Genomic DNA, 12,433 nt, shown 5'->3' with positions numbered 1-12,433 from the left:
CAAAAAAAGCAGATACTCTACTGCAGAGAAAGTATGTTTCTGGCTTCTTAGAAAGCCAATCCCTAACTTGCTTCATAAGCTGAAGGGTGGAAAAAAAATGGTACTTCCTTAAACTTTTAAACTAGGATATATGATGACTGGGTGACTAATTTGAACATTTTTATTAAAATAAAATACAGACAGATTAATTGGGATTTAAAAATCTTAAAAGAGGCTTTTCCAGGGCTTATTTTATTCTGACAAAAGCTATGGTGAATCCTAAGTGGGAGGAATGACGCCTTTGGCATCCTGATGGGGGGTGTCGAAGGCGGTACTGACAGATGCTGCCCTAGCCATTTCCTGTGCTCTGGGGCCCTGAGCAGTGGCCTGTGCTATGATTCCCCAGAGAAGCAGGCCACGGAGGGAAGCAGCTTTGATGCTCTGTGGAAGTCCACACCAATAGAAAAAGATTTCAGCTTGGGGGCTGCTCTGGGACTAAATGAAAAACCTAAGAGGTGTAGCTTTACCCTAGGGATATCCTAGGGGCAGCCGTGGCCAAGGGTGTTTCTTGAGACCCACTGAGATGACCCCCAGCCTTCTGAAACCACTTCGTGTGTTGGGGGTCATCACCTGTGCCAGTCTGGGGCACAGTGTCTGACTGTGACTATTCGGCCCATTTTGTCCTCTGCTAACCAGTCTATCATTAATTACCATTTACCAGCATTTGGGGAAGTCATTTGTCCCTATCTCACACCAAGGGACCCTTTTGTTGAAAGTCACCCTTTTTAAAAAAAAAAACCAGAAAGTTGGCATAGAATGTGGTACCTGAGTAAGAACTCTACAGTTGACAGAAATATCTGCATCTTGATTTAATGCTTTTAGAAAAAGTCTTGGTGTAAAAATTAATCTTGTCCATTAACAAAAGCATTTGAAACTCATTGGCCAGCCTCTAGAAACCTTGACAAGTCATTTCCAAATGACACAGACTACAAAAGGAAAATGAAAAATGTTTTTGCTGGGAAGGAGTTCAACAAAGTTAAGCATTCCTAAAATGTATTCCACAGCATCTAAATAGTCCTGCTTTCATTCTCTCTTGCAAACAGTGGTGTAAATTTAAAAGCTAACTTCCTAAGCCTGAACTCTATAAATAAACCTTCACCAGAGAGACCCCATGAGGCAAGATGGTATGAATATTAAAACTGTAACAGTGGTTGCAGCTTAAATTTATATACTACCCTTCCATGTGATCTCCTCAGATATGAAAATGGGGCCTGATAACAGTAGGGTGTCCTGGTGTTTGGGTGTTTGAAAGAAAGCCCAGCTTGAGAGCTACAGAGCATTTGCTTACTGTGGTGTACAGAATAATGGCCCCCAGAGATGTCCACATCCCAGTCTCTACAACCCATGAATACATAATTTTACATAGCAAAATGAATGTTGCAGACAAGATTAAGATAAGAACCTTGAGATGGGAAGATTATCTTGATTATCTAGGTGGCCCCAGTCAGCCACAAGGGTCACCGGAGGAGTCAAAGTCAGAGAGAGAAGATGTAAGGACAAAATCAGGAGTCACAGAGGAGAGATGTTGTGCTGCTGGCTCTGAAGGTGGAGGAAGGGGCCAGGAGCCAAGGAATGCAGGCCGCCTGTAGAATCTTAAAAAGGCAAGGACAGGGATTCTCCCCTTAGAGCCTCCGTTGGGAACAGCCTGGCCAGCACTTTGAGGTTAGCCCAGTAAGACTGATTTCTGACTCAACCTCCTAAAGAGTAAGAGAATAAATCTATGCTGTTTTAGTCACTAGGTCTGTGGTATCTGCAGCAGCAATAGGGAACTAATAAATTTACCAGGTGCCTAAAAAAAGAAAAAGGAAAATAAAGAAGAGAGGTCCCTTCTATCACTTTTACTTTGGGGCAAGTGTGTGTGATTCTTAGGATAGCTACAGAGTCCCCCCATTGGTTGGAACCCATTTAATAGCAGGAAATGGAGTAGGCAAAATTTTCTTACCTAAATAATCTGAAAAATTTCATGATAAAAAATTTCCAGTCATAACATCTCAGGAAAAGTAAAATTTTAGAGATAGAAATATATAACAAACCAGATAAGTACAGGTATTCCACTTAGTAGAATGTAAGTACACTACTGAAACATCATAGAGAAATCAGGCTTCCATGAATGTTATCTTAATTTCTAGGCTTTCTCAGACTCATCTTTGCCTACCTTGGTTCATATAGAAGTTTTCAAAACAGGCAAAGCCAAGAGAGAGATTTCTCTTTTTTATATCTGTACTGCATTACCAGGTTATTTTCCATATTGGATTATATTTTACTACTTATTTGGACAGAATCAGGTGATTCAACTGAATTCCAAACCAACCTCCTTTCAACAAATAAGTTAATTCAGCTATTTTAAATCAATACGTGGTAAAACATTTTTTTCCATCATTAAAACTTCAAGAATAAATCTATGCTGTCAGACACATTTATTCTCCAAATTCTATTTCTTCCTTTTTATTTTAGAATTTATCACTATATAAGACTCCTTCTTAGCATCTTATCCACTTATATTAGTGGTGCTTCAAACGAGGAAGGGTAAAATATAAATGCCACATGGTTTTGGTCATCTATTAATGTTGGACTTTCATGTCCCAAAAACATATTTAAAAGGAATGGGAAGATCAAATTCTTTAGGGTTTGATATTTCTGCAATAATCTCAATAGGTAGATATTTCTTCAGGTTCAGTGAATGTTCTCAGAAAACGTAAACAAAAATCCTGTAAAGTCAAATTTGCATCAGATCTGAAATACGAAAGTTTGAATTGTGGAATTCAAGAGCTTACAGGAAAACACAGGAGGTTATTGTTTCATCTTATCCTGGCTGTAGGTTTCTGTTTTTCAAGTGCGAGTTGGCCCCAGTGTAAAATTCAGCTGGAGGTGCAGAGAGTTCACACAAGAGAGTATTCACCCTAAAAACTTGCAAATAAAAAAAGGGCCATGCAGCAAGCTGACAGTGAAATGAGAAACAACCTCTCAGAGAAAGGTCAAGAGATGATGTAGAGTGAAAAATCTCCAGGGAACTGTCACTTTCTTAAAAGGAAAATGACAACAAAAGTGACAAATTTCAGAGAGTCTGAGAACAAAGGACAGAGGTTGAAAAGCATAGAATAGAACCACCTGCCTTCTTCCTCTGAGACAACATTCAAGGTCGTTTCCCAGAATCCCTTAGGAGTTCTCCACTAAAGGGGGAATCCTTGTCCCAGATTACTGTTAACCAGGAAGATGTGCCTCCTGACAGAGGTGAAGCTGAGAAGACAGAGGTCTGGGTTCTCTGAGCTGGCAGCCTGCGGCTCCAGCCTTACCAGTCACGTTCCTGAGGACTTTTCTTCAGTATTAAACTCATACGAACGTGCTTCATGAGGATCTCCGGAGCAATAATGAGCAAGCTTAAACCTACACACTGAAGGCACAGATACAGACACACATCCACAGATACACACATGCACACGTGTGCACACACACAAGAAAGAGTTCATAAGCCATTTCCCAATGGGTGGCAACTCGCCATGTCACTGGCAAGGAATCCGTTCCCTCCTCTTTTCCCCCATCCTTTTGCTTTCTCCCCTTCCATTTTTCTGATCCCCTCAGTGAGGATTAAACGTATTACGGGGAGCATCCAAAACATTTATTTGCATTACTGGTAGGTTCTCAAGCCTTACCCTTTACGGTGTTTCCCAGCACGTCGAGGAACAATGCACCAGCTCCAGTCAGAGAGCCGTTGATTTGGAACCAAATGGAAAGTGAATGAGAATAGTTCTGAATGTTTTTCACAGAAATATACAAACCAGTCTCCCAACAAGTTACTCTAACCTCTGAGGGATAAAGAGTTGAAAAGCTTCTCTTCAGGGTGTAAAATGTGTACTATTTGTCCAACGATGCATATTCTTTGCTTTAACTATCTCCAAATTTGGGACATATAAAATATACAGATGTTCATCATTTAATGACTTTAAGATAATCATTGAATCTTTGGGGTTTTAATCATTTCTTTTAAAAGCTTTTGTAGAAACATTCGCTTTTGGTGAAAGCACTAAAATACAATGTCATTCTGCAACAGCAGTTTTCCATCAAACGCTTTTTACTTTAAGTTGTGAAAACATTGATTGCACTCCCAGCGCTGCAGAAGAGTCCTCTGCCTCATGAAAGGATTCGGATCCTCACTTATCATCATCTAACTTGTACATCGTACCCTTGACAGTAACATATTGTAAGCTAAACGGCCTTTCCTACCCAGACCGATAGATATTAGAGTAAAACAATTCAGAAGGTTTCTGAAAAACACGTGTTAGTGGATTGCTCATCTAAAACAAATCCTTTTGGCTTTCCCCAAACAAATGCGGGTTGTGTTCCAGACTCAATAATTTTGTCCAACCCCGACACCTGGAATGACCCTGAGAGAGACTTGGCAAGTGACAAGGATGCAAAAGGGTCTGAATTTCATCACCGAAAAGCACAACTCTGAGGCAAAATGACTGTTTTTTTGTTCCTCACACTGCATCACACTGAGGTATTTGTGTTTTCCTCCTGAGAAACAACAAATAAACTTCAGAGACACAAACCGATTAGTGTTGGCCAAAGTAACCCAGAAGTCTCTCCTAGTCAGAGCTAACGTAATTTGCCCACCATCAAAGTTTAAGTCAGTTTTAAAATTGAATTTGAGGTCCAAATTCTCATGGAGGTGACCACATTTCTTCAGCCAAGGAAGAACAGGGAGCCAACAGTATTTCTGGGGTTGAAAATCGAGGTTGGGAACTGGACACTGGTTTCACAACTTCCCGACACCACTGCAGAAAGGAGCACCGACTCTTGAGGTCTATGCAATACGACGCGTGAAAGTTTAGGCTGCTAATGAAGGAAAGCTAATGTAAACATTGTTCAGTTTGCTTTAGTGACACGGGGATAGAGGCAGTTAGTGTCTCCCGTACTCTCATATGTGGTGCTTAACGGAAGACAGTGATGCTGGGTGGGGTATCAGTCTATGTCTAGTTCCTTCTACTGTTGGCATGTTCTGGACTGAATTCATGCATTGAATATGTAAAAAAAAATCAAAGGATTTGAGGTATGCCATTAGTGTTAAACCTTTTTATGGGATTTATTATCATCAGAAAATATAAGCTTCAGAGCCTTTGTATTGTCAAAAATGTCCTGTCTCACATGTTCTTACAGATCCTGTCATTCCCTGTCAAGAGGTGGAATCCATGTCTCTTTGCCTTGAAACTATGTGAACCCCGACAAACACGAAGTACAAGATGGGATACCACGTGCCTTCTGAGGCTAAAATAGGAAACACCAGGCAGAGTCTTCTAGTCTCTCTCAGGACACTCACCTGTGGTGCCCGCGCCTTCAGGTCAGTGAGAAGTGCCAGGTGCCCACGCAAAGAGACCACATGGAGAGGCCCCAATACTGCACGGAGAGAGAGAGGTGCCCAGGCAGTCCCCACCACCTGACTGCACTCACCCAAGACACCTGCAAGGAGAACCCCCAGCCAAGTTATTTGTGGATTCCTGACCCACAGAAACCAGAAGCAATGAGGAATTATTTTTGTTGTTTTAAACCACTAAATTTGGGGGTAATAGGTTACAATATATTAGATAATAGAAAGAGAACTTCTACCCCCTTCCTTAATTAAGAGACCTCTTCCATAAGGGGCCTTGCAGGGGACCTGTAGTGTGTTGCCAAGATTCCCCTTTTATTTCTCTCTCCATCTAGGTCAGGATAACCAAGGAAATGGTTCTCCCAAGTGGGAGGAATGTTGGATGCTGAGGTTTCATAGCTGTGTCCCTTTTCAGACATTGCCCTCAGTGGGAGGTAAGCCCCTCCCTGAGGACAGTCTGCATGCAGTAGTGGTTGACACAGGATAGATATTAAGACTTGATCACCTTGCCTTGATTCAGGGAACACAGAAAGGTCACCACAACTCCAAAGGTCCTGGTGAGATAGGCTAAGGCCTTGGTTGCCACAGTATCAGCTCAACTTCTTCCTCGGCTCAGTCTTGCTTCCCTTACTCCCTTACAGATAGAGTGTCGACCTCAGTAACCTACGGCACACACATCTCTGTTTCAAGGGCAGTTTCCAGTTAACCTGAACAGGCCTCAATCAAAGGTTAATTGCCTTTGGGAAAGAAGGGGACGCAGGCTCTAAGATACTATAATTCACTGCTGTTCGCAGTAGACAGCAGTATCCATTAAAGATACATGGATTCTCGCAACAACATGAACAACATGTCTGATTAACTGATTTTTACCCATAGACCGAGCTGGTTTCCCTGACAGTCTTTACGGCACCCTTTACTCCTTCTGACACTTGCTGGGCATGATCTAAGTTGCCTGACCAAAACTATTTTGGGCTTAGGAGGTTTTGACATGATGTTCCAGAAGAGAGTGTGTCTAAAATAAAAGCACTGTATCATGGATCTGCATTAGCAATGAAGCCCTGGAAACAAGACCACAACCTGTTCCTAAATCTTAGTCTTGGGTAGGCAGCAGACATTAGGTAGATATCTGCTTATTTTAAGAAAAAAAGACTTTTTACAGCAAAGCTTATGAGATATGAAGACGCCTACTTCCATTTTTCCTGAACGAACATTGTTTCATTGTCTTATTTGTTGTTTCATCTCTTATTTTAGGCACCAGTCATCTTCCAGAAGTTTCTTCCCAAGGCCTGTGAAAAGGCAGACTGAGTTCAGATGTCCTCGCTAGAGGCTGATGGTAAGGGGACAGCGCAATGACTTAAAGCACAGGGCGTTATTTTCCAAACTGGCTTCTATCTTATACTTCAGGCATTTCATAATTAATTCATGAAGACAGCTTCATGCTTGTTTTCTCCCTTGACTCTCCTGTGTCTGCAGGCTCTTTCACATCTTTACATGAACACAGTTACCAACAGGAACTACTGATTTCTCAATTTTTCCAAGCCCTCCTGAGGCCATGACATCAGCACTAGACACAATTGGCAGTGCCACATGGAATTGTTCTGCAACACTCTGCCAGCCTGGGAAGCAAAAGTAGGCACCATTCTTTTTAATATTCAAATTAAGTTACTCTATCCCCCAACCCACCTGTGGAGGAAAGTTTTTCTTCTATCCCTGAGGTCTTCATTCCCAAAGTAGTCCCAAGACTTAGAGGTGTTTATGCAGTCCAGTGGGTCAGTTTTGATGGCCAACTCTTTGAAGAGAAAATGGAACATACTCCTTGGTCTGAAATTAGTTCATTCAAACTGCTATAACAAAAATACCATAGACTATGTGGCTTAAACAACACACATTTATTTCTCATGGCACTGGAGGCTGGGAAGTCCAAGACCAAGGCCCTGGCAGATTTGGTGTCTAGTGTGGGCCCACTTCCTAGTCCATAGATGGCCATATTTTTTTGCTGCATCCTTGCATGGTGGAGATTTTGGCAGACCTCCCAGGTATTTTTATAAGAGCACTAATCCCATTTTATAAGGGTTCCACCTTCAATATTGAATCACCCTCCCAAAGGCCCCACCTCTGACTATCCTATTGGGGGTTAGAATTCCAACCTGAGAATGGGAGGGGGATACAGACGTTCAGTCTACAGCAGTCAGCTGGAGTAGCTGGTGCTCTTCGGTTGCAGTGGTTGTTATTGCCACTATGCAGAGCAGTCCTCGCCTGCTGAAGAGATCACAGCACATCTGCCGATGCTGACCTCATAGGAGTTTCTCCCCATTCAGGAGAGCAGCATTGACACCTTGCTCAGCTAAGACTGCTCTCAGCCCTACAGCTCTCCATCCTACACACAAACCCAGTCCCCATCCCAAAGTCACTCATGATGCTAAAGTAACTGGGCCAGAGGTGTCCAATCTTCCAACACATGTTCTTCCCAGAACTGCATTCCTCCACCCAATCACTTACTGCCATGGCTCAATTAGTCCAGTCTCCTTGGAAAATGAGTCCCTGGTTCTGCCTCACTAGTGGCATAGCCCAGGATCCACAGAATCAGTGGTGCTGCTGACACAGCCCAGCTGCCTCAAAGCCAAGGGAAGGAAGGTCAACACAACAATGGGTCTCTCCTTCCTCCAGCTCCAGGGGCCAGCGAGTTCCTGACCTAGCATGATTCTTAGCATTCCGGCTGTCTCATCTCCATGGCCCATTGTCAACAATCAAACTATAGATGCAGTATCCCAACACACACAGGCTTGCTTGACTTCCCATTACATATCAGCCTCGGGTAGCCGGAGTGTTAAATAATATCATTACATGGCATTTCTCTGATTCAGCTCCACTGACTCTTGGGGGACTCTTTTACTCCTCCCCTCAAAATATAGCTGATGCACCTTGGAATTTTCACAGGCTCCATGAAGCACTTCTTTAGTATTCACACTTTTCACTTCTCATAGTATTCACAGCTATGACTGCTGCTCACCAGGGAACTCTCTGCTGCCATGGATGGCCCCATTACTTCCAACTGGAACCCATCATCTCTCATGGCTGGCAATGCCCACTAGAGGCCTGGCACTGTGGGCTCATGCCAGAGTGCTGCCCCCCGGGTCCTACCTGGCCAGAACACTTACATATGACAAGGTCACTGGCTGTTCCCAGCAAAGCTACATCAAGATAAAGTGCTGGGCATGCGAAGGGAGCTGTCTTCCATCCTTGCTGACTCTGGAGGACTGGATTGCTGGCCCCTCATCTCCAAGAGCTCTTTAGCTTTTGCCTCATCTCACTTCAGCCCCTTTCTCAGACACAGGCCAACATCCCTGGGCGGGGGGACAATTACCCATTCACTCTGTGCTTGCTCAGGGCTCTCTTTGTGCCACACAGGCAGCATGACTCACTTTGCTTTCAGGGTATCTTCTGGCCCAGCAAAGCCCTGTTCTTACAGGGCAATGAGCCTGCAGGCCTATCCACTGGTCCTCCAGACAAGTTCACACACGCCTGAACCCTGGGGCGAGCACAGCTCAGCCTGCCTCTGCAACTTCTGCTAGCAGCATGAGGCCACACTTACTTTATGGATTAGGGATGACTAATGGCTGTGGGCGCAGAACTTCTGGAGAGAGGCTGAGATCAAGCAGGGAGTGCTGAGGCTTCTTCAGCAGGACTACATTATGACTAAAGTTTGATGTAATGAGATGGAAGCCATCAGACTGTTCCCTGAAGAGAAGGAGGGACATTTAAGGGCCACGGCGGAGTTATAATATTTTTATTTCTCCCCAGTTTCATCCCTGAGTATCCCTTTGATAACCCTGCAGGGCCTACATTTTTCCTCAGCAATGGATACTATTGCATTTGCGCTGTGACAGGAGAGACCGTCCACAAGAGAAGATGTCTGTTTTATGACAGCCTCCTCCACAGTCACAGGGATGTAGAGTGCTGCAAGATTCCGTGAGGAAAAACTATCTAACTTTCTAAAATCCATGAAAGGGAAACTGTCAGCCCTATTCCTAAGGAGTCAATTAAAGTTAAGTCCCCACAAACGCTGCCAAGCACCAGCTCCAGATTAAGGGACGTGGACACGCATTAAAGACTTGACCTCTTGACCAGCTCAGTACCTGGCAGATTTGTGAAATGGCTTGTGTGCTGATCCCACTGAAATGGGTATTAACTCACAAGGAAAGAAGGTAAAGAATTCAAGGACAATCTCAAGCATTTAAAATTTGTGACTTTTCATACTTCTTTGTTCCTTCTGTTCCTCTTTGCAAAGTTTTCATCTTTTTTTCAGTCACATATGCATTTCTTGAATCGCCTCAGTACCACCTTCTCGTGGGCGTGTGTCTGGGACAAATGACTACGTTGAAGTCTGTCTGGTTGGAGTAGCCACCTCTCTCAGCTCACCATACCTTCCCTTTCAGATCCTGCAAAAACTCGGTGTGATTCAGTTGCAAAGCTGCTGGTTTAGAGCCAGACACAGAGGAGTACAGAGCCGTCACTGGCTGTAAGAGTGGGATGCCCACACTGGGAAAAAAGGTAGTTTTATCATCGGTATGGTACCAGTCTAGTAACTTACTGGGGTCCCTCAATCCTAAGCCTTTTTTATCAGGTTGACACAAATGTGAAAGTTCAGGGCCTGAGATTTCTTCTCTGCTTTCCCTTTTCCAAATTCCTCTGTGAAAAGGCAATCTCGAGTCTAAGCAATTATCATTCATTTCTATGTTATTAGAGATTAGTGTTTTAGACTACTTTCCCAGAGAAGTAAGGGAAACCGGGCACAGAGCAGGAAAGTCTAAGAGTGCTGGGCTTCTGACCCGGGCTGAGTGGCCCAGCTGGCTGGAGCATCATCCTGAGCACCAAAATGGACCATATTTTTCAGACTATAAGACGAACCAGACCATAAGACACACCTAGGTTTTAGAGGAGGAAAATAGGAAAAATAATTTTGAAGGAAAAAATGTGGTAAAATATTTAATAACATAAATAACACAATATTTCACCAATGTGAAATATTGGTTTTGTGGGATGGCTTCCTGTAGCGGTGACCCTGCTCCTGCCTCCTGTGACCCCGCTCCACTGCTGCCCCCCACCCAGGGAGCCAGGTAAGCTACATTCAGACTATAAGACGCATCCCCATTTTCCTCCCAAATTTGGGTGTGGGGGGTGTGTCTTACAGTCCAAACAATACACTAGGTTCCATCCCCAGTCAGGGCGTGTACCTCGGTCATGGTTTTGGTCCTCAGTTGGAGTGTGTATGGGAGGAAAGAGATCGATGCTTCTCTCTCACCTTGATTGATGCCTCTCTCTCTCTCTCTCTCTTGCTCTCTCTCTTTCTCTTTCCCACCCTCCCTCCCCCTTCCTCTCTCTCTAAAACCAATTTAAAAATATATCCTTGGGTGAGGATTTTAAAAAAAATTAAAAAAGAATGCTAGGCTTTCATAGAGAGGTTTTAAGAATTAGAAGGAGAGGAACACAACTAGGTGAACTGGGAAGAAAGAAGCAAACAAATGGATTAACTATTCTGTACCATAACAACCCAATTAAGTGAGGATTAATTCCCGCCCTCCCCTTCCCAAGTAAGCACATATTGTTTTTGGAATTTTAAACACGAGAAAACTGAAGTTAGAGAAGTTAAAATCTGTCCCATTACTGGCTGTGGAGCCAAGATTCCCAGTCAGGATGGCCTGATCCCTTTGCTATGGTCCCTCCCTATAGTCTGACCCATCACTACCTCATTTTGCCAGGAAGCCACAGCTGGTAGAGGCCCCACCACCCCTTCGCCTCAGGAGGGATGGCTTCAGAGGCCTGGAGCTGTCCCTGCTTTTTTTTTTTTTTTTTTCTTTTTCTTTTCTTTTTCACCGGGGTCAGCACATCCAGAGTGCAATGGATGAGCCTCGCCCTGGGAAAACCACCTTTGTGATCATGGTATCTCCCCTGCCAGGTAAATATGTGTCCCTGCTTTTTAACCTGCTGGTTGAGAGCAGCTGAGAGTCTGGTTGGTTATGTCCTAAATCAGATGCCCTGTAATAATAATTAAAGATAACTAGCACAATAATACCCTAATAATACATGATTGAGGACCTGCACTGCCCCAGACACGGTGCTAAGCACTTTGCAGACACTCAGTGAGAATGCAAGTTAAGCAAACGCCAGTTCTGGTCACTGGCATGTGACCTTTTCTCTGGAACCGAAGCAGCACACTCAGTGTGTGTTCAGGTCACCGAAGCAGCTTATTAACTGATCCAGAGACCAATTTCATTTCATTCTTCACTGCGTGCTGAACTCCCCCATCTGTTCTTTGCTGACCCTGAAATGAAATCTTAGGGATGACTTTGGTTTCTAGTAATGCTTAGATAATAACAGTTCACTGGTCACCTTCAAATTTTATTGTGTCCAGTCCAGCTGAAAATTACAGAATTCCGTCTGTTCTAGTAGAGTAACAAAACTCCAAATTCATTTAAACTTAGAACTTCGCTCCCTATCACCCTACTTGGGTCTGCTCCACCCTGGAATTCTGCCGTGAGGAAGGGGAGGAGTGACAATGGCCTCCTTCCTCTCGTAATCTCTTCTCTCCCCACAGGTTGCTCTGTGCGTAGGCCCGGGGCAGGGCTAGAGGGAAAGGGCGCAGATGTAAATCGGTGTCAGCACCCTCTGGGTATGGGGAAATGTCTGAGGTTGACTTTTATTATCGTGCAGCACGTTGGCAGCTTCCTCAAGAACCCAGCTGTGGTCTCTGGCCACAGCACCCTTGAACGGAGGCAATGCCTCATTTCAGGCCGGCCATTATCCCTCCAGACTCTCCTCATGGGCAGGCTTGCTCTCTCCTGTGAGGGCCATATCTGATCCGTGGAAAACAACCACTTTTGTCTGCCATCTTGTTCCCTCCCAAGGAGATGCCCTCTCCCTTTGCTCTGCCAACGCCTGGCTGACCTGGCCGCAGCATCCAGCCTGGGGATAGGGTGTGTCCGGCGCAAGGCTAAACTGTCTCAGTGGTTCCTTAAGCTCCTTGCACTT

The 12,433-nt window shown here is 44.2% G+C and overlaps 1 pseudogene; it reads right to left on the bottom strand.

The window, feature by feature from the left end:
* Nucleotides 1–11,222: 11,222 nt before the first annotated feature.
* Nucleotides 11,223–11,368, bottom strand: LOC112315061 (U1 spliceosomal RNA; annotated as a pseudogene).
* Nucleotides 11,369–12,433: the final 1,065 nt, after the last annotated feature.

This window comes from Desmodus rotundus, chromosome 1 (assembly GCF_022682495.2).
Source record: "Desmodus rotundus isolate HL8 chromosome 1, HLdesRot8A.1, whole genome shotgun sequence".
NCBI lineage: Eukaryota > Metazoa > Chordata > Mammalia > Chiroptera > Phyllostomidae > Desmodus > Desmodus rotundus.
This window is presented reverse-complemented; position numbering and strand designations above follow the sequence as displayed.